The 23,788-nt window shown below is 45.4% G+C and overlaps 1 pseudogene; it reads left to right on the top strand.

The window, feature by feature from the left end:
- The first annotated feature begins 1,583 nt into the window (after window positions 1–1,583).
- Window positions 1,584–23,299, top strand: LOC135574809 (leucine-rich repeat-containing protein 74A-like; annotated as a pseudogene).
- Window positions 23,300–23,788: the final 489 nt, after the last annotated feature.

Genomic DNA, 23,788 nt, shown 5'->3' with positions numbered 1-23,788 from the left:
ATCCCGGGTGACCACTCCTGGCTAGCGTTTCTATCCCGGAGCAAGCACCAATTAGCCTGAAGCTAGCCCAGCCAGGGCTTCTGTGCTACCACCGAAGCCCACTCCCGGGCTACAATATTCGGACCCCTTCTACTGCCGGTATGGGGCACGGAACCCCGGCAATCGTCTACGACTGGACATAATCTGCCCGAAGATTCCAACAGGCCCCTCGGGCGCAACGTCCGCTGAAGGCCCATTATGCTAACCAGCTAGGCCTGCTAGCTACCTAGAGCTACTTGGAACCCTACTAATTCCATGACTGGTCTATCGACGTCACCGCACAAGGAGGCAAAAACAGACTTACCCCCATCTGCTAACTGCCAGCTTGCTTGCACCGGTCTGCTAACTGCTAGCTTGCCTGCCTCGGTCTGCTAACTGCTAGCTTGATTAGCCCCGACCTACTAATTGTTAGCTTGTTAGCACCTGTCTGAATCACCGTGTCCCCAGTCAGCCCAACCACTCACTGGACCCATATGTTCACTTGGCTACGCATGCCTCTCTCTAATATCAATATGCCTCGTCCATTGCTGTCCTGGTTAGTGATTACTATCTTATTTCACTGTAGAGCCTCTAGCCCTGCTCAATATGCCTTAACCAACCATGTTGTTCCATCTCCTACATATGCATTGACATCACCTGGTTTAAATGTCTCTAGAGACTATATCTCTCTCATCATTACTCAATGCCTAGGTTTACCTCAAATGTACTCACATCCTACCTTACCTTTGTCTGTACACTATGCCTTGAATCTATGCTATCGTGCCCAGAAACCTGCTCCTTTTACTCTCTGTTCCGAACGTGCTAGACGGCCAGTTCGTATAGCATTTAGCCGTACCCTTATCCTACTTCTCCTCTGGTGATGTAGAGGTTAATCCAGGTCCTGCAGTGCCAAGCTCCAGTCCCACTCCCCAGGTGCTCTCATTTGTTGACTTCTGTAACCATAAAAGCCTTGGTTTCATGCATGTTAACATTAGAAACCTACTCCCTAAGTTTGTTTTACTCACTGCTTTAGCACACTTCGCCAACCCGGATGTCTTAGCCGTGTCTGAATCCTGGCTTAGGAAAACCACCAAAAACCCTGAAATCTCCATCGCTAACAATAACATTTTCCGACAAAATAGAACTGCCAAAGGGGGCGGTGTTGCAATCTACTGCAGAGATAGCCTGCAGAGTTCTGTATTACCAAGTCTGTACCCAAACAATTTGAGCTTCTTCTTCTACTTCACCTTTCCAGAAACAAGTCTCTCACTGTTGCAGCTTGTTATATACCTCCCTCTGCCCTCAGCTGTGCCCTCGATAGCATATGTGAATTGATTGCCCCCCATCTATCTTCTGAGCTCGTGTTGCTAGGTGACCTAAACTGGGACATGCTTAACACCCCGGACATCCTACAATCTAAGCTTCATGCCCTCAATCTCACACAAATTAGCAATGAACCTACCAGGTACAACTCCAAATCAATAAACACAGGCACCCTCATAGATGTCATCCTATGTCAAATATAAAATATATTTAGATTTGTTTAACACATTTGTGGTTGCTTCATGATTTCGTATGTGTTATTTCATAGTTTTGATGTCTTCACTATTCTTCTACAATGTAGAAAATAGTAAAAATAACCGCAGGAATGAGTAAGTGTGTTCAAACTTTTGACTATACTCTATATGTCTCTCTACCAGGCTCTGGCTCAGAGAACACACAGTAATCCTCCACAGTCACATTTCAGCAGTGTAACATTTCTTAGATCAGTCATCTGTCTCCCCCCTACCCTGCAGCAGGACAGTGACCCGGTCAGCGTCCGGTCGCCACTCCAGCCCAGAGGGTGATGTGACAGAGGGCTGGGAGAAGGGAGGATGGGGGGGAGGAAGAGGAGGAAGAAGAGGGCAGTGGAAGTGGTGTCGATGAAGACTGACAGGAGAGGGGAAGGGTTGCAGATGACAACTATAACACTGACTTGGAGCTGGGAGGCAGGTGGTTGCGTCGTTACATGAAATCAGTCCTTTTTGCATCCCTTTAAGAAATTGTGCAACAATATTGGATTTTAAAAGCCTGTTATATTAAATGAAGAACCCTTTATTAAAGACCAGATGGAAAATTCAACAAATCAGATTCTTGTATGAATAAAGATTTGCTAAAGTGCCATAATTAAGCATCTCCCTCTGTGCCTTCTCTCAAATCAAATCACATTTTATTACACTTGTTTAGCAGATGTTATTGTAGCGGAATGCTTGTGCTTCTAGCTCCGACAATGCAGTAATATCTAAGTAATAATAATAATATCTAAGGAATATCTAACAGTTTCACAAAATATACCCAAAACACACGTAAATCTAAGTAAGGAATGGATTGGTTTTTTTTTTAAAGGAAAGTTCATCTTTGGTCCATTAAAATAACATCAAATTGATCAGAAATACAGTGTAGACATTGTTAATGTTGTAAATGACTATTGTAGCTGGAAACGGCTGATTTGTAATGGAATATCGACATAGGCGTACCGAGACCCGTTATTTTTTACATTTATTTTATTTGACCTTTATTTAACCATCTGTGACCTGACCAAGATATAGCAAAGCAGTGTGACACAAACAACACAGTTACACGTGGAATAAACAAAAGTACAGTCAATAACACAATAGAAAAATCTATATACAGTGTGTGCAAATGGAGTAAGGAGGTAAGGCAATAAATAGGCCATAGTAGTGAAGTAATTACAATTTAGCAATAACACTGGAGTGATAGATGTGCAGATGATGCTGTGCAAGTAGAAATACTGGTGTGCAAACGAGCAAAAAAGTAAATAAAAACAATATGGGGATGAGGTAGGTAGTTGGATGGGCTTATTACAGATGGGCTGTGTACAGCTGCAGCGATCAGTAAGCTGCTCAGATACCTGATGCTTAAAGTTAGTGAGGGAGATATAAGTCTCCAGCTTCAGTTATTTTTGCAATTTGTTCCAGTCATTGGCAGCAGAGAACTGGAAGGAAAGGCGGCCAAAGTAGGTGTTGGCATTGGGAATGACCAGTGAGATATACCTGCTGGAGCGACCAGTGAGCTGAGATAAGAGGGAAATTTACCTAGAAAAGACTTATAGATGACCTGGTGCCAGTGGGTCTGGCGACGAATATGTAGCGAGGGCCAGCCGACGGGAGCATACAGGTCGCAGTGGTGGGTGGTATAAGGGGCTTTGGTGACAAAACGGATGGCACTGTGATCAACTGCATCCAGTTTTCTGAGTTGAGTGTTGGAAGCTGACATCGCCAAAGTCGAGGATCGGTAGGATATTCAGTTTTATGAGGGTATGTTTGGCAGCGTGAGTAAAGGATTGGAGATGCTTAATATGAGTCTGGAATGAGAGTTTACAGTCTAGCCAGACACCTAGGTATTTGTAGTTGTCCACATATTCTAGGTCAGAACCGTCCAGAGTAGTGATGCTAGTCGGACTGGCGGGTGCGGGCAGCGATCGGTTGAAGAGCATGCATTTAGTTTTACTAGTGTTTCAGAGCAGTTGGAGGCCACGGAGGAAGTGTTGTATGGCATTGAAGCTCGTTTGGAGGTTAGTTAGCACAGTGTCCAAAGGAGGGCCAGATGTATACAGAATGGTGTCGTCTGCTTAGAGATGGATCAAGGAATCACCCGCAGGATGAGCGACATTGTTGATATATACAGAGAAAATAGTCAACCCGAGAATTGAACCCTGTGGTACCCCCATAGAGACTTCCAGAGGTCCGGACAACAGGCCCTCCGATATGACACACTTAACTCTATCTGAGAAGTAGTTGGTGAACCAGGCGATGCAGTCATTTGAGAAACCAAGGATGCCGAGTCTGACGATAAGAATACGGTGATTGACAGAGTCGAAAGCCTTGGCCAGGTTGATGAAGACAGCTGCACAGTATTGTCTTTTATCGATGGCGGTTATGACATCGTTTAGTACATTGAGCGTGGCTGAGGTGCAGCTGTGACCAGCTCGGAAACCAGATTGCATAGCGGAGAAGGTACGGTGAGATTCGAAGTGGTCATTGATCTGTTTGTTAACTTGGCTTTCAAAGACTTTCGAAAGGCAGGGCAGGATGGATATAGGTCTGTAGCAGTTTGGGTCTAGAGTGTCACCCCCCTTGAAGAGGGGGATGGCCGCGGCAGCTTTCCAATCTTTATGAATCTCGGACGATACGAAAGAGAGGTTGAACAAACTGGTAATAGGGGTTGCAACAATGGCGTGCTACAGGATGCTACAGGATGCAAATTTCTGTTTGAAAAAGATAGCCTTTGCTTTCCTAACTGACTGCGTGTATTGGTTCCAGACATCCCTGAAAAGTTGCATATCGCAGGGACTATTCAAGGCAAGTGCAGTCCGCCACAGGATGTGTTTGTGCTGGTCGAGGGCAGTCAGGTCTGGAGTAAACCAAGGGCTATATCTGTTCTTAGTTCTACATTTTTTGAAAGGGTGAGGAAATTACTTTTCAAGAACAGGCATCCTCTCCTCTATTAACATCAATAATTCCTGTGTTCCAAAAGCACGTTATGTTGTTTCCAAGTTGATCATTATAAAAAGCTTATTTATCATTAGAAAACCCTTGCACAACTGAGCAAGAGGACAAGTACATTAGAGTGTCTAGTATGAGAAACAGACGCCTCACAAGTCCTCAACTGGCAGCTTCATTAAATAGTACCCTCAAAACACCAGTCTCAACATCAACAGTGAAGAGGTGACACCAGGGGGCTGAGCACACACCCTTGTGGGGCTCCAATGTTGAGGATCAGTGAAGAGGAGGTGTTGTTTCCTACCTTCACCACCTGGAGGCGACCCGTCAGGAAGTCAGGACCCAGTTTCACAAGGCAGGGTTCAGACCCAGGGCCTCGAGCTTAATGATGGATTGGGAATCACATAGGGCGGTGCGCAATAGGCCCAGTATCGTCCTGGTTGGGGTTTGGCCTGGGTAGGCCATCATTGTAAATAAGAATTTGTTCTTAACTGACTGGCCTAGTTAAGTAAAGGTTCAATTAAATATAAAAATAAATATCATAAGATTATCATTTATTTAATGTGATTCAATTCAAGATTAAAAAAACCTGTCCCTCATTTTAAGGTCAACCCTGTTACATGTTTTTTTTTACATTTCATTCATTTTAAACAATTTATTTTTTTATTCAAAAGGAACATTGAACATCTGATAGTCAAATCATAGTATGAAAGCACATGAGGTTCTTTTTTGGGCCATTTTCTGGTGTTTTGTGGTGGAAAACTGAGTGGGTTGAGCATAACACGTCAACTCTGTTACCCATAGATAGACAGTCTAGAAATGTCTGAACAATTACATTTTGTTTTGCATTCAATCAATTGCCACTCCCTGTTGTGAACAACAAGCCTCCATTCTTCTGGTCACAAGCACAAGGGGATTTATGGCTGATTTTAGATGAAATCGTCTTTCCTGTTATGGTCAACCCTGCTACTTTATTTGGCACGTAATAGGCACTTACTATAGTCTTTTTTGAAGGGGATGGGAAAACACGTTTTTTATTAAGTTGAGAGTGCTCCTCGTGACAGAATGTTAAAATTGCATGAAATAAACACTACCCAAAAGGGACTAATTTTGTGGAACAAAACAGGTAGCACATTGTAGTGCTGTGAGTTCTTATTAAAATAGAGAATGAGAGAGAGAGTTGGGTGAATCACACGTTCTGATAAAGGGCATCAGAGTCGGAGAGCTAAGGGGCAGAGTGTGTGGTTTGTCACTCTCGGTCTCTCATCTCCGGGAAAAGAAATGGCTGATGTGAGTCATGCGTTTGTCATTAACCGTTTCATCTCTGATAGATCGATCTTCTGACATTCACATGCTCTTTCTGTTTTCTCTCTCTAGGAAGCATCATCATTAACACTTTCACTTCTCTCTCTCTCCTCTCTCCCTTCCCCTCCTCCTCCCCCTCCTCTTCCTCTCTGCTTTTCCTCCTGATAAAAATGCAGAAACAAACACCTACACACATTCCTCAAATAATTTTATTTGTGACCTGCACCGAATACAACAGTGAAATTATTACTTACAAGCCCTTAATTAAATATTACTTACAAGCCCTTAACAGACAATGCAAAATACCTAAAAAAGTAAAGAGCAGCAGTAAATAACAATAGCGGGGCTATATACAGGGGGTACCGGTACAGAGTCAATGTGTGGGGGCAACGGTGTCAATGTAATTGAGGTAATATGTACATGTAGGTAGAGTTATTAAAGTGATTTTTAGATAATAACAGAAAGTCGAAAGCAGCATTTCGGGGGGGGGGGGGGGGGGGGGTGTACATGCCAATAGTCTGGGTAGCAATTTGATTAGCTGTTCAGGAGTCTTATGGCTTGGGGGTAGAATATATTTAGGAGCCTCTTGGACCTAGACTTGGCGCTCTGGTACCGCTTGCCATGCGGTAACAGAGAGAACAGCTATGACTAGGGTGGCTGGAGTCTTTGACAATTTATAGGGCCTTTCCTCTGACACCTCCTGGTATACTCCTGGTATACTCCACATTTACATTTACATTTACATTTAAGTCATTTAGCAGACGCTCTTATCCAGAGCGACTTACAAATTGGTGCATTCACCTTATGACATCCAGTGGAGCAGCCACTTTACAATAGTGCATCTAAATCTTTTAAGGGGGGGGTGAGAAGGATTACTTTATCCTGTCCTAGGTATTCCTTAAAGAGGTGGGGTTTCAGGTGTCTCCGGAAGGTGGTGATTGACTCCGCTGTCCTGGCGTCGTGAGGGAGTTTGTTCCACCATTGGGGGGCCAGAGCAGCGAACAGTTTTGACTGGGCTGAGCGGGAACTGTACTTCCTCAGTGGTAGGGAGGCGAGCAGGCCAGAGGTGGATGAACGCAGTGCCCTTGTTTGGGTGTAGGGCCTGATCAGAGCCTGGAGGTACTGAGGTGCCGTTCCCCTCACAGCTCCGTAGGCAAGCACCATGGTCTTGTAGCGGATGCGAGCTACTCCACACCAGCATAGGTCTATGGTGGTATGTAGACAGCTATGAAAAATACAGATGAAAACTCTCTAGGTACATAGTGTTGTCTACAGCTTATCATGAGATACTTTACCTCAGGCAAGCAAAAACTCGAGACTTCCTTAGATATCGTGCACCAGCTGTTGTTTACATAAACATACGATATTACAGTTTTTAATGTCCCGTTGGTAGGATAAACATGCCTTCAGTTAGTCCCATTTATTTTCATGCGACTGAACGTTAGCTAGCAGGACTGAAGGCATTGGCAGATGTTCCACTCGTCGCCTGATCCTCTCAAACCACCCTGATCTCTTTCTGAAAAAATCTGCGTTTCCTCCAGCGAATAACAGGGATCTGGGCCTGGTGTCCGTATTATATCCCTCCCGTCTGACTCAATGAGGAAGACCTCTTCGTCCAGTTTGAGTTGAGCAATCACGGTTCTGATGTCCAGAAGTTATTTTCGGTCATAAGAAACGGTAGCAGCAACATTATTTACAAAACAAGTTACGTGCAACGCATTAAAACAAACAAAATTGCATGGTTGGTTAAGAGCCGATAAGACGGCAGTTTTCCCCTCCGGCGCCATTCTCAACAGATTCCTGTTGTGCATGTTAATGACTTTATGTAGGCATTGTATCAAGGCTTCTTTCACCATAAGTAAAGGCCATCCGGTACATGAATGAGCTAGTACCCAGTATCCACTACCAAGTCCCCAGACGTGGTGAAATGAACCGCAAGGGACTTTAATGACCAAAGTCACATTGACAGCTAGGCCATCTCAGAGGGATATGCAGAAATGACAAGTCCTTTTACTCACTGTTTTGATAGTGAGGGGCTCTGATGGTGAAACAAGTGTGGCCGGGTCAGACCTGTGTTCAACTACTATTTGAAATCGTTCAAATAGTTTGAGAGTTTGCTTTAGCCTGTCTGAAATGTCCAGTGTTGTGACTATTCTATTGGTTCCATTGCATCAGACAAGTTCAATCAAGTCCAGCTGAAGTATTTTAAAGGATTTCAAACAGTATTTGAACCCAGGTCTTAAGTCTGCTTGGTTCTGTTGTAGATGTGAGGGAGGTATATGACCCAACGGGCCAGACTGGGTACAGGGAGGCGTGTAGAATATTCAACGTGGTCCCTGTAATCTATTTTCTGGCCATGATGCACCACGGTCTAAGACCAGACCAGGCCAGTGCCCTGTTTGAATAATGTAAAAATGTTCCCTTCCACGGTCTCGCCCTCATGCTCCCTTGAGTCTCCTCCTCGAATGAGCTTTGTGAGGGAAGCAACGAATTGAGGAAACAAGCAAAGTAAGGATTTGACAGCTATTAAGTCTTCAGACACCGTTTCAAATCAAATCTTATTAGTCACATACACATATTTAGCAGATGTTATTGCAGGTGTAGTGAAATGCTTGTGTTCCGAACTCCAACAGTACAGTAGTATCTAACAATTCACAACAATACATACAAATCTAAAAGACGAGCAATGTCGGAGTGGCACTGACTATAATACAAACCGGGTGGTAGCCGGCTAGTGGTGGCTATTTAACAGTTTGATGGCCTTGAGATAGAAGCTGTTTATCAGTCTCTCGGTTGCAGCTTTGATGCACCTGTACTGACCTCGCCTTCTGGATGATAGCGGGGTGAACAGGCAGTGGCTCGGGTGGTTGTTGTCCTTGATGATCTTTTTGGCCTCCCTGTAACATCTGTGCAGTCGGTGTCCTGGAGGCCAGGCAGTGTGCCCCTATTAATGCGTTGGGCAGACCGCACAACCCTCTGGAGAGCCCTGCAGTTGCGGGCCGTGCAGTTTCTGTACCAGGCAGTGATACATTCGGACAGGATGCTCTCAATGGTGCATCTGTAAAAGTTTGTGAGGGTCTAAGGGGCCAAGCTGAATTTCTTCAGCCTCTTGAGGTTGAAGAGGCACTGTTGCGCCTTCTTCACCACACTGTCTGTGTGGGTGAACAATTTCAGATTGTCAGTGATGTGTACGCCGAGGACCTTGATACTTTCCAACTTCTCCAATGCGGTCCCGTCAACGTGGCTAGGGGGGTGCTCCCTCTGCTGTTTCCTGATGTCCACAATCAGATACTTCATTTTGTTGATGTTGAGGGAGAGGTTATTTTCCTGGCACCACTCTGCCAGGGCCCTCACATACTCCATGTAGACTGTTTCGTCATTGTTGGTAATAAGGCCTACTGCTGTTGTGTCGTCTGCACACTTGATGATTGAGTTGGAGGCGTGCATGGCCACGTAGTCATGGGTGAACAGGGAGTACAGGAGGGGGCTGAGCACACACATTTGTGGGGCCCCTGTGTTGAGGATCAGCAAAATGGAGGTGTTGTTTCCTACCTTCACCACCTGGGGGCGACCCGTCAGTAAGTCCAGGACCCAGTTGCACAGGGCAGGGTTCAGACCCAGGGCCCCGAGCTTAATGATGAGATAGGAGGGTACTATGGTGTTGAATGCTGAGCTATAGTCAATAAACAGCCTTCTTACGTAGGTATTCCTCATGTCCAGATGGGATAGGGAAGTGTGCAGTACGATGGCGATTGTATCGTCTGTGGATCTATTGGGGCGGTAAGTAAATTGAAGTGGGTCTAGGGTGTCAGGTAAGGTAGAGAAGATATGATCCTTAACTAGCCTCTCAAAGCACTTCATGATGACAGAACTGAGTGCTACGGGGCGATAGTCATTTGGTTCAGTTACCTTTGCTTTCTTGGGTACAGGAACAATGGTGGACATCTTGAAGCAGGTGGGGAGGGCAGACTGGGATAGGGAGAGATTGAATTTGTCTGTAAACAAACCAGCCAGCTGGTCTGAGCATGCTCTGAGGACGCGGCTGGGGATGCCGTCTGGGTCTGCAGCCTTGCGAGGGTTAACACGTTTAAATGTTTTACTCACATCGGCTGCAGTGAAGGAGAGTCCGCAGGTTTTGGCAGCGGGCCGTGTCAGTGGCACTGTATTGTCCTCAAAGCGAGCAAAGAAGTTATTTAGTCTGTCTGGGAGCAAGACATCCTGGTCCACGACAGGGCTGGTTTTCTTTTTGTAATCCGTGATTGACTGTAGACCCTGCCACATACGTACCTCTTCTGTCTGAGCCGTTGAATTACTTTCTCTCTATACTGACGCTTAGCTTGTTTGATTGCCTTGCGGAGGGAATAACTACACTGTTTGTATTCGGTCATGTTTCCGGTCCCCTTGTCCTGGTTAAAAGCAGTGGTTTGCGCTTTCAGTTTCGCGCGAATGCTGCCATCAATCCACGGTTTCTGGTTTGGGAATGTTTTAATCATTACTGTGGGTATAACATCGCCGATGCACTTTCTAATGAACTCGCTCACCGAATCAGCGTATTCGTCAATGTTGTTGTTGGACGCAATGAGGAACATATCCCAATCCACGTGATCGAAGCAGTCTTGAAGCGTGGAATCAGATTGGCCGGACCAGCGTTGAACAGACCTGAGTGCGTAAGCTTCTTGTTTTAGTCTCTGTCTGTAGGCTGGAAGCAACAAAATGGAGTCGTGGTCAGCTTTTCCGAAAGGAGGGCGGGGGAGGGCCTTATATGCGTTGCGGAAGTTAGAATAACAATGATGCAGAGTTTTACCAGCCCTGGTTGCACAATCAACATGCTGATAGAATTTAGGGAGTCTTGTTTTCAGATTAGCCTTGTTAAAATCCCCATCTACAATGAATGCAGCCTCAGGATATGTGGTTTCCAGTTCACATAGAGTCAAATAAAGTTTGTTCAGGGCCATCGATGTGTCTGCTTGGCTGGGAATATATACGGCTGTGATTATAATCGAAGAGAATTCCCTTGGTAGATAATGCGGTCGATGCGTTGTGCAGACCTCACTACCTTCTGGAGAGCCTTATGGTTGTGGGCGGAGCAGTTGCCGTACCAGGTGGTGATACAGCCCGACAGGATGCTCTCGATTGTGCATCTGTAGAAGTTTGTGAGTGCTTTTGGTGACAAGCCGAATTTCTTCAGCCTCCTGAGGTTGAAGAGGCGCTGCTGCGCCTTCTTCACAACGCTGTCTGTGTGGGTGGACTAATTCAGTTTGTCCGTGATGTGTACGCAGAGGAACTTAAAACTTACTACCCTCTCCACTACTGTCCCGTCGATGTGGATAGGGGGATGCTCCCTCTGCTGTTTCCCGAAGTCCACAATCATCTCCTTTGTTTTGTTAATGTTGAGTGTGAGGTTATTTTCCTGCATGGCTTTATTATGTGTGCCTGCGTCGGCTACACAGGCTACAGAACATCTCTATTTATTCAGGCAATGTCCACATTATTCTCACATATTTTATAATAATTTGAATTTTTCCTAAAGTGGCCTTTCTGGGGGTTCTATATTAGGCCCTATATGTACAATTATATAAATTATACAAGTGTATAACATTGAGTTTCCGATGTCTGGGTGAACCCCGCCTAGGCCTACGATGTTGCATTTGCATATATTCACTTTTTTTCCCTCTAAGTACTTGTCACGCCCTGGTCGAAGTATTTTGTGTTTATCTTTATTTATTTGGTCAGGCCAGGGTGTGGCATGGGTTTTTGTATGTGGTGTGTATATATGGGGGATTGTAGCTAGTGGGGTGTTCTAGATAAGTCTATGGCTGTCTGAAGTGGTTCTCAATCAGAGGCAGGTGTTTATCGTTGTCTCTGATTGGGAACCATATTTAGGCAGCCATATTCTTTGAGTTTGGTGTGGGTGATTGTCCTGTGTGTCCTTAGTGTCCTTGTTCCTGTCTAGGTTAGGTTAGGTTAGGTTAGGTTAGGTTAGGTTAGGTTAGGTTAGGTTAGGTTAGGTTAGGTTAGGTTAGGTTAGGTTAGGTTAGGTTACACCAGTATAGGCTGTTTCGGTTTTCTTTACGTTTATTGTTTTTGTAGTAATTGTATTTAGATTCGTGTTACGTTTGTTTATTAAAACATGGATCGTAATATACACGCTGCATTTTGGTCCGACTCTCCTTCACCATTAGAAAACCGTTACAGAATCACCCATCACAAACGGACCAAGCAGCGTGTCAACAGGCAGGAGCAGCCCAAAGAGGAGATGGGTAAGAAGGATTTCTGGACATGGGAGGAGATCCTCGACGGGAGAGGACCCTGGGCTAAACCAGGGGAGTGTAGCCGCCCAAAGGTGCAACAGGAGAAGAGGCAACAGAGGCAGCAGCAGCAGGAGCAGCAGCAGCTACAGTGGGAGAGATTGCACCACCTGGAGAAATGGACATGGGAGGAGGAACTGGACGGTAAAGGACCCTGGGATCAGCCTGGAGATTATTGTCGCCCCAAAGCCGAGCTGGAGGCAGCAAAAGCAGAGAGGCGGCATTATGAGGAGCTAGCACGGCCAGTCTGCCCAGCGCCGCCAGTGCCCCCAGTCTGCCCAGCGCCGCCAGTCTGCCCAGCGCCGTCTGAGCTACCCGTCTGCCCAGCGCCGTCTGAGCCACCCGTCTGCCCAGCGCCGTCTGAGCCACCCGTCTGCCCAGCGCCGCCTGAGCTACCAGTCTGCCCAGCGCCGCCAGTCTGCCCAGCGCCACCAGTGCCGCCAGTCTGCCCAGCGCCACCAGAACTGCCAGTCGGCCAGGATCTGCCAGTCGGCCAGGATCTGCCAGAAGTGCCAGTCGGCCAGGATCTGCCAGTCGGCCAGGATCCGCCAGTCAGCCAGGATCCGCCAGAAGTGCCAGTCGGCCAGGATCTGCCAGTCGGCCAGGATCTGCCAGTCGGCCAGGATCAGTTAGATCCGCCATTCAGCCAGGATCCGCCAGTGTGCCAGGATCCGCCAGTCAGCAAGGATCCGCCAGTCTGCCAGGATCCGCCAGAAGTGCCAGTCAGCCAGGATCTGCCAGATCCGCTAGTCAGCCAGGATCCGCCAGTCAGCCAGGATCTGCCAGTCAGCCAGGATCTGCCAGATCCGCTAGTCAGCCAGGATCTGCCAGTCAGCCAGGATCTGCCAGATCCGCTAGTCAGCCAGGATCCGCCAGTCAGCCAGGATCTGCCAGATCCGCTTGTCAGCCAGGATACGCCAGTCAGCCAGGATCTGCCAGATCCGCCAGTCAGCCAGAGTCAGCCAGGATCTGCCAGATCCGCTAGTCAGCCAGGATCCGCCAGTCAGCCAGGATCCGCCAGTCAGCCAGGATCTGCCAGAACCGCTAGTCAGCCAGGATCCGCCAGTCAGCCAGGATCTGCCAGTCAGCCAGGATCTGCCGGAACCACCAGCCAGCCAGGATCTGGTAGATCCATCAACCTGCCTGAGCTTTCTCTCACTCCCGAGCTTCCTCTCACTCCTGAGCTTCCCCTCAGTCCCGAGCTGCCTCAGTCCCGAGCTGCCCCTCAGTCCCGATCTGCTCCTCAATCCAGTGGGTTTCTGGGTGAGGACTACTAGGCCATGGTCGGCGGCGAGGGTGGACTATCCAGGGACGCGAGGAGAGGAGACTAAGACATTAATTGAGTGGGGTCCACGTCCCGCGCCGGAACCGCCACCATGGACAGACGCCCACCCGGACCCTCCCTATTTGTTTTGAGGTGCGTTCGGGAGTCCGCACCTTAGGGGGGGGGGGGGTTCTGTCACGCCCTGGTCGAAGTATTTTGTGTTTATCTTTATTTATTTGGTCAGGCCAGGGTGTGGCATGGGTTTTTGTATGTGGTGTGTATATATGGGGGATTGTAGCTAGTGGGGTGTTCTAGATAAGTCTATGGCTGTCTGAAGTGGTTCTCAATCAGAGGCAGGTGTTTATCGTTGTCTCTGATTGGGAACCATATTTAGGCAGCCATATTCTTTGAGTTTGGTGTGGGTGATTGTCCTGTGTGTCCTTAGTGTCCTTGTTCCTGTCTAGGTTAGGTTACACCAGTATAGGCTGTTTCGGTTTTCTTTACGTTTATTGTTTTTGTAGTAATTGTATTTAGATTCGTGTTACGTTTGTTTATTAAAACATGGATCGTAATATACACGCTGCATTTTGGTCCGACTCTCCTTCACCATTAGAAAACCGTTACAGTACTCATGTGGAACTGCATAAAAATCATTTTTATTTTTGTTTCAAACCATTTTCAAACATTGATCCCAATGTCACATTGATCCCCATTATTTATAGAAAGACCCATATGGTATAAGAGGTCGTTCAATAAAAACAAGGTCATTCTGCCATCCTTACGATGGGTGAGGTGCATTCCTAATAGGAAATAAAACAGACAGACAGACACCTGCTCTCACGGCCCACTTGCTTCATTCGAGAGCACATCCTTCTCTCTTCATGAAAAAAGAGAGCTAGAAAAACAAACAAAATAATCTCACTTTGTGTGAAATATGTTCTGCAGGGCACCAAAGTGCCAGTTGTTCCCTTGGTAACCAACGCTTCCCTGCTGAAGCTCAACCTCAGAGATAATTGGATGGAAGGGGTGGGCAGGGCCACCATGTTAAAGGAGAACTGTTACATCACAGGGGGTGCTCTTCCAACCTCCGCTCCGGGGCCTTAGGGGGGCGGGGGTTCAACCCACACACACCTGTGTGCCACCCTCACCCCCTGCCACCCTGGTTGTGCCTCGACACCTACAGTAGGGCCCTATTTAAAATTGTCAGTGTCTAGCTAGCGCCACACACAGTTCATGATCAAGGGGAGAGGAGAGCGAGTGTTGTTATTTTTACATAAAGGACCCTGGTTGGCCCTTAAGGGTCTACCTGCTGACGTTCATTCCCTCAGCAGTCAATATGTCAGATTGTTCCACCGCTGGGTGTATCATTATATTCACAATTCCAATTGTCCTTATTGCACAACTAATAACTGTCACTCCCAATGCCTTAATGACACTGCTATTAGAATAATAGGTTAACCGCTGACAAGGAGAGTATAGAAAATGATCCACTGTGGGATATACACGTAGATATCTGCTAAATTCAGATCACGTTAGGTTTTTACCATTGCATTAAGGAGCTCCATTTTCCCTAGAAACATCAAGACTGGAACAGACAAAACAGAATGCTTTAACTCCACTGTAACTCACCTTGCTTGACCTCAGTGTGTTCCTCTGACCTGGGGGAGAACAGACTGGGGAAGCATGGTACCCGATCCCTTTCCATTATGCTTCTGGAGGACACCATCCTGGTCTCGCCTCTCCAGGAACCAGCTGCCTGACAGGGATGCACAGCACCTGGCCCAAGACCTGACCTCCAACACCAAGCTGGAGACACTAGCTCTTAGTCACAACACCATGGGAGATGCAGCCGGTAGGATTTGGATACATTGTGTGTGTGTGTGCGTGTGTGTGTGTGTGTGTCTGGTTAAGTATTGTGTTAAGAAGCAGTGCAGCTTGGTTGGATTGTGTTTCAGAGGATGCACGGCTCTCGACCTTTGCCTCTCCCAAGATTGTACGGGAGTTGCAGCGATGAGACAAGACTGTAATTACCAATTGGGGAGAAAAAAGGGTAAAAAAACAAGATTATGTGTTAGAGTCTCACAGTTATAAAGAAATGACTGTTATAAAGAAGACTGGATTACAGTCTCCACTCCACAGTCACCTCTGGTATACACTTGCAAAAGTATTCACCCCCTTGGTATTTTTCCTATTTTGTTGCATTACAACCTGTAATTTAAATAGATTTTATTTGGATTTCATCTAATGGACATACACAACATAGTCCAAATTGGTGAAGTGAAATGGAAAAAATAACTTGTTTCAAAAAATGTCGAATTAAAAATTCATTGAAAAGTGGTGCGTGCATATGTATTTACCCCCTTTGCTATGAAGCCCCTAAATAAGATCTGGTGCAAACAATTACCTTCAGAAGTCACATAATTAGTTAAATAAAGTTCATGTGTGTGCAATCTAAGAGTCACATGATCTCAGTACATATACATCTGTTCTGAAAGGCCCCAGAGTCTGCAACACCACCAAGCAAGTGGCACCATGAAGACCAAGGAGCTCTCCAAACAGGTCAGGGACAAAGTTCTGGAGAAGTACAGATCAGGGTTGGGTTATAAAAAAATATCTGAAACTTTGAACATCCCACAAAGCACCATTAAATCCATTATTAAAAAATGGAAAGAATATGGCACTACAACATACCTGCCAAGAGAGGGCTGCCACCAAACCTCATGGACCAGGCAAGGAGGGCATTAAATCAGAGAGGCAACAAAGAGACCAAAGATAACTCTGAAAGAGCTGCAAAGCTCCACAGCGGAGATTGGAGTATCTGTTCATAGGACCACTTTAAGCCGTACACTCCACCGAGCTAGGCTTTACAGAAGGGTGGCCAGAAAAAAAGCCATTGCTTGATGGAAAAAAAATGGAAACACGTTTGGTGTTTGCCAAAAGGCATGTGGGAGACTCCCCGAACATTTGGAAGAAGGTACTCTGGTCAGATGAGACTAAAATTCAGCTTTTTGGCCATCAAGGAAAACGCTATGTCTGGCGCAAACCCAACACCTCTCATCACCCTGAGAACACCATCCCCACAGTGAAGCATGGTGGTGGCAGCGTCATGCTGTGGGGATGTTTTTCATCAGCAGGGACTGGGAAACTGGTCAGAATTGAAAGAATGATGGATGGTGCTAAATACAGGGAAATTATTGAGGGAAACCTGTTGGAGTGTCCAGCAGGACAATGACTCTAAGCATACTGCTAAAGCAACACTCAAGTGCTTTAAGGGGAAACATTTAAATGTCTTTGAATGGCCTAGTCAAAGCCCAGACCTCAATCCAATTGAGAATCTGTGGTATGACTTAAAGATTTCTGTACACCAGTGGAACCCATCCAATTTAATTTTTTTTCTTGAAGAATGGGCAAAAATCCCAGTGGCTAGATGTGCCAAGCTTATAGAGACATACCCCAAGAGACTTGCAGCTGTAATTGCTGCAAAAGGTGGCTCTACAAAGTATTGACTTTGGGGGGGGGGGGGTGAATAGTTATGCACGCTCAAGTTCTAGGTTTTTTGTCTTATTTCTTGTTTGTTTCACAATGAAAATATTTGGCATCTTCAAAGTGGTAGGCATGTTGTGTAAATCAAATGACTGTCACGTCCTGACCTTAGTTCCTTTTTATTTCTCTATTTTGGTTTGGTCAGGGCTTGAGTTGGGGTGGGCATTCTATGTTTTGTTCTGTGTGTTGTATTTCTATGTGTTTGGCCTGGTCTGGTTCCCAATCAGAGGCAGCTGTCAAACGTTGTCTCTGATTGAGAACCATACTTATGTACTCTGTTCCCACCTGTGTTGATGGGTAGTTGTTTTCTGTTTCTGTATTCTGTACCAGGCAGAACTGTTTCGGTTTCGATTCATTCTCTTTTGTTGTTTTTTCATTCAGTGTTCAATTCATAAATAAAGATGAACACGTATCACGCTGCACCTTGGTCCTCACCTTCTTCAACCCACGACAGCCGTTACAATGACACAAACCCCCCCAAAATACATTTTAATTCCAGGTTTTAAGGCAACAAAAAAGGAAAAATGCCAAGGAGGGTGAATACTTTCGCAAGCCACTATAGTTCCCAGCACTTTGGCTGTTAAATGAACAGACGTCATTTGTTATAACTCGCCCTAACTGCACAACAAAAGTGAATCCCTTAAATTTCAAGGTCTCAATTTCCTAATCAATCCCTCAATGTGAGTGTGTTTCTCAGCCTTAATAATATCCGTTGCAGACAACTGAAAAGACTGCAGTTGGTGATGATCATTGAGTGTATAAAACACACGCACACACACACACACACACTAGTAGTGACATTTTGATGCAGAGCAGGCAGCCACAGACCACAGCTTCTGTAGTAGATTGTGGCATTCAAAGGTCAAGAAATCTCCTTCATTAAAAGTCTACTCAATTAGGACGTGGATGAGATTTGTGACATAAACCTTCTGGTGCTGATGAGAGTGAATGACAAACCAGACTGTGCAGCTTCAGACAAGATCCCATAATTGAAACAGAGACAATTGATTCATTTAAGTAGGGGGAAAGGAACCATCTCCATGGTAATGTTATATTTGAGCTTGTTGGTTGTACCTGCACCAAAACTCCAGTATTCTTCCTTCATAGCTTGTTCTCCATCTTTGTTCTAAATAGGGAGCAAAAAAGGTGTTTTATTATGGCTCTTTCTCGCCCCTCAGCAGCAGACAGATGGTGAGCAATATGTTTGGAACATCGTATCACAATAAAACCACAGAACCAAATCGTGAGAATTGCAATACATATCGTATCGGTGTCTACGTATCTTATCGTGAGGTCCCTGGCAATTCCCCGCCCTAATGATTAACTGTGTCAATCAAGATATACTGACATTTTATTGGTTTACATTCACTGTTATTACCTTTCTTCAATGCCACATTAGGTCAATCGAGAGCCATCACTATCTATAACGGTTAATACCATGTTTTGGAAGGAGTTCTGATCATTGTGATGGAAATGTCTTCACTGAGGGTATTGCTCTCTCTTGCGTTTCATCTCAATTAGTCTACAGTGGCTCCCTCTCCTCGTCTGCAAATTTGAATTGGACTGGTGAAACCCAATTCCTATTAGGGTGCGGGGTAAATGTCAGATCATTTGACTAAATAGTTTAGGCTACTGATATAATGCTGCCTTGGGGTAACACACCTAGTCCCTGGTTGACACGGTACACCATCCCAACCTGACACAAGGCAGTGGGGACCACGAGCTCTGGGGCCCCATGTGCCTGTCATCGATATCTACCCTCCAAAATAAATGATTGAACTGATTAAAAGTAAGGGGATATCGGTGAACAAATTTCATGGTCAAGGCTATGATGGCGCCAGTGCAAAGAATGAAGCTTACTCAGGTGTTCAAGAGCTCATATCAGACCGAGAGCCTAATGATTCTTATGTAGATCTTTATGGGGTTTTATTAGGTTTCAGGTAAGACCCAAGTGCAGACTGTGTTGAAGTAACAATGTTCATTGCAACAACAGGGGCAGGCAAACGACAGGTCAAGGCAGGCAAACGACAGGTCAAGGCAGGCAAACAACAGGTCAAGGCAGGCAAACAACAGGTCAAGGCAGGCAATCAACAGGTCAAGGCAGGCAAACAACAGGTCAAGGCAGGCAAACAACAGGTCAAGGCAGGCAAACAACAGGTCAAGGCAGGCAAACAACAGGTCAAGGCAGGCAAACGACAGGTCAAGGCAGGCAAACGACAGGTCAAGGCAGGCAAACGACAGGTCAAGGCAGGCAAACGACAGGTCAAGGCAGGCAAATTACAGGTCAAGGCAGGCAAACGACAGGTCAAGGCAGGCAAACGACAGGTCAAGGCAGGCAAACAACAGGTCAAGGCAGGCAATCGACAGGTCAAGGCAGGCAAACGACAGGTCAAGGCAGGCAAACGACAGGTCAAGGCAGGCAAACGACAGGTCAAGGCAGGCAATTGACAGGTCAAGGCAGGCAAACGACAGGTCAAGGCAGGCAATCGACAGGTCAAGGCAGGCAATCGACAGGTCAAGGCAGGCAATCGACAGGTCAAGGCAGGCAAACGACAGGTCAAGGCAGGCAAACAACAGGTCAAGGCAGGCAAACAACAGGTCAAGGCAGGCAAACAACAGGTCAAGGCAGGCAAACGACAGGTCAAGGCAGGCAATCAACAGGTCAAGGCAGGCAAACAACAGGTCAAGGCAGGCAAACAACAGGTCAAGGCAGGCAGGGGTCGATAATCCAGAGTAGCGGCAAAGGTACAGGACGGAGCTCAGGGTCAGGGGCAGGGTCAGGGGCAGGGGCAGGGTCAGGGGCAGGGTCAGGCAGAGTGGTCAGGCAGGTGGGCTCAAAGTCAGGACAGGCAAGGGTCAAAACCAGGAGGACGCGAAAAAGAGAGACTGGGGAAAAACAGGAGCTGAGAAAACGCTGGTTGACTTGAACAAAACAAACTGGCACAGACAGACAGAAAACACAGGTATAAATACCCTGGTGATAAGTGGGAAAGTTGGGCGACACCTGGAGTGGGGTCGGAGACAAGCACAAGGACAGGTGAAACAGATCGGGGCGTGACAGTTTTAGTTTAGAAAACAATCTTTCCGCAGAAGAGACAGTTACAGGGATGGTTAAACACAGCTTTATTGCCATAGCAACATCAGGGAAACTGGGCAGAAGGGAGTGGTGCTTCAAATACAGCAATTCTGCAACATCTTTAATTGAGCCTCTCATTCTCCTTAATTGCTGGCCTCAGCACATTACAGAAAGAAAGCTCTGGGGACAGGTCATCTGGATACTGGACAGACAATAAATTGGCAGATGCAAACAGATTATTATCTTTAACGGACAACAGTACTTGAGGGCTCAAACAAAAAAAGCAGTTTGCGATTTTGTTCATACTGGTGAACCGGCATTTGAGATGTGTGGTAGCAAAATCAACAGTCTTATTTATCTCTGGTATATCTTTGGATGCATCATTCAAGACTAAGTTTAAATTGTGTGCAGCGTAATGGATATAATGCACAATGTCTCAGAAAAGAATGTCTGGGTAGCTACTATGGGCCAGTCACATATTGTAGCTACTATGGGCCAGTCACATACTGTAGCTACTATGGGCCAGTCACATAATGTAGCTACTATGGGCCTCCACATAGAACAAAAGAGAGAGAATACTTCAGGAGAACTCCTCGATGTATAATTTTTTATAAAAAGCCTATAGTAAATAGCAGCTAAATACTGTATATAGCTATAGATAGTAAGCTACACTGCACAATGAAACAATCTCCAGTGAGCTAGTGTTCTTTTTTTATTTTTTTTATTTAACTAGCAAGTCAGTTAAGAACAAATTCTTATTTTCAATGACGGCCTAGGAACAGTGGGTTAACTGCCATGTTCAGGGGCAGAGCGACAGATTTTTACCTTGTCAGCTCAGGGATTTGATCTAGCAACCTTTCTGTTACTGGCCCAACGCTCTAACCACTAGGCTACCTGCCGCCAAGGTCAACTGACTGTATTACTTGACATTAATAGACTGGTTTTACGCAAAATAACTTTCATGCCATGCATGTTCAGGTAGGCTATACAGGACAGTTGTAAATTGTTTTAAAATAAATTGGTAGCTGATTAGTATGCTATTGCATCAAAAATGTATTTTACAATCTGCATTATTTAAATGTCGAACTTTAATTACTAAACAAGTAATTACATTATTGTCGCCAACCAGCAGTCTAAATGACAGCATTGCGACACTGTGTATAGCTTCATGAAATGTTTGGCTTAACATGAGAAAATTATGACCAAATAGGCATTCCAATGAACATTTATCCATTAGCTAAAGAAAAGCTATAGGCTATATCCCCTGGCACCACAGAAAGTATATCATCGATTCGATAGGCAGCCGCATACATATTTCAGCACCTTGGACAGCTGTGAGTGGCTGTCTGGCTGACATATTCAATGAATTGGATTCTGTGTTATACTGTGTTACGCCAGTGCACCTAGTCCTCACCGTTCGAACGCCAGAGGCCAAAGAAAGCACAATGATAATTGTTAACCCATTTATATTGATTTCTCTGATCTTGTTTAAATGATTGATTAGGTGATCTAACTCTGTCTCACAATGGTCTGGGGAAGGATGGAACAGTAGCTTTAGGAGAGGCTCTATGAGAAAACAACACTCAAGATGACATCAATATAAGGGTTTTTGCCTGTTATGCTTATACACTTTTCTCAACTAACATTCAGAGTTATTAAACAGATGCTCCTAATAAAGACAGCATAGTAAAACAGAACGTTTTGGATTTAAACTCATGACTTTATTTGCAGAAATGTTGTTGCAAAACTTTATAAGACTTATGCCATCACTTCAGAATGTAAGAACGTTATTTGAAAGGCAACAGTTTTATTGAGCTTTTATTTTGCTTGCCTCACACCCTAAACACGTATTATTGTCTCTCCCCCACAGTAACAATCGGGTAGCCCCTGAAGGTGTGATCAGCTAAAAAATACAATAACAATAACGAGGCTATAAACAGGGGTACCGGTACAGAGTCAATGTGCAGGGGTACAGGCTAGTCGGGGTAAGTTGTACATGTAGGTAGGGGTAAAGTGACTATGCATAGATAATAAACAGCGAGTAGCAGCAGTGTAAAAACAAAGGAGGGGGAGTGTCAATGTAAATAGTCAGGGTGGCCATTTGATGAATTGTTCTGCAGTCTTATGGCTTGGGGGGTAAAAGCTGTTAAGGAGCCTTTTGGACCGAGAATTGGCGTTCCGGTACCACTTGCCGTGTGGTAGCAGAGAGAACAGTCTATTACTTGGGTGACTGGAGTCTTTTTGGGGGGTATTCCTCTGACACCGCCTAGTATATACAGTACCAGTCAAAAGTTTGGACACACCTACTCATTCAAGGGTTTTTCTTTATTTTGACTACTTTCTACTTTGTAGAATAATAGTTAAGACATCAAAATGATGAAATAACACATGGAATCATGTAGTAACCAAAAAAGTGTTAAACAAATCAAAATATATTTAATATTTGAGGTTCTTCAAAGTAGCCACCATTTTCCTTGATGATGGCTTTGCACACTCTAGGCATTACTTGGTTGTCAAAACATCAAATGGTTTGCATGATACTTATTCTGCCACTCTAATTTATTACCCAACTTGCTAACACTGACAGCAAAGCTAGTAAACCTGTTGCATTATACTTAAGTCACTGTTTGTTTACCCCTAGTGTTTTTTCACCAGTACGCTGGCTGGCTAGCGAGAGAAGTTCATCTCGATCTATTTAGCTGGTCTAAGACATGCCACGTAACTACTGTACATTGAACAAAAATATAAACACAACATGTAAAGTGCTGATCCCATGTTTCATGTTCTGAAATAGAAGATCCCAGAAATTCATGTTTCATGAGCTGAAATAAAAGATCCCAGAAATGTTTCATACGCATAAAAGCTTATTTCTCTCAAATGTTGTGCACAAATGTGTTTACATCTCTGTTAGTGGGCATTTCAACTTTACCCAAATAATCCATCCACCTGACAGGTGTGGCATGTAAAGAAGCTGATTAAATATTCATGATCATTACACAGGTGCACAATGCTGGGGACAAGAAAAGGCCACTGTAAAATGTGCAGTTGTGTCACACAACACAATGCCACAGATATCTCAAGTTTTGAAGGAGCGTGCAATTGGCATGCTGACTGCAGGAATGTCCACCAGAGCGGTTGTCAAATAATTACATGTTAATTTCTCTACCATAAGCCGCCTCCAACGTTGTTTTTGAGAATTTTGCAGTATGTCCAACCTGCCGCAGACGACATGCAACCACACCAGCCCAGGACCTACGGCTTTGTGATCAGCGGGATCATCTGAGACCAGCCACCCGGACAGCTGAGGGTTTGCACAACCAAAGAATTTCTGCACAAATTGTCAGAAACCATCTCAGGGAAGCTCATCTCCATGCTTGTCGTCCTCACCAGGGTCTTGACCTGACTGCAGTTAAGCGTCGTAACTGACTTCAGTGGACAAATGCTCACCTTCGATGGCCACTGGCACACTGGAGAAGTGTGCTCTTCACAGATGAATCTCGGTTTCAACTGTATGAGGCAGATTTGCTGATGTCAACATTGTGAACGGTGGGGTTATGGTATAGGCAGGCATACACTACGGACAATGAACACAATTGCATTTTATCGATGGCAATTTTAATGCACAGAGGTACCGTGACAAGATCCTGGAGACCAATGTCATGCCAGTCATCAGCCTCCATCACCTCATGTTTCAGCATGATAACGTACGGTCTCATGTTGCAAGGATCTGTACATAATTCCTGGAAGCGGAAAATGTCCCAGTTCTTCCATG

The sequence above is a fragment of the Oncorhynchus nerka genome, linkage group LG13 (assembly GCF_034236695.1).
Source record: "Oncorhynchus nerka isolate Pitt River linkage group LG13, Oner_Uvic_2.0, whole genome shotgun sequence".
Taxonomy (NCBI): domain Eukaryota; kingdom Metazoa; phylum Chordata; class Actinopteri; order Salmoniformes; family Salmonidae; genus Oncorhynchus; species Oncorhynchus nerka.
This window is presented reverse-complemented; position numbering and strand designations above follow the sequence as displayed.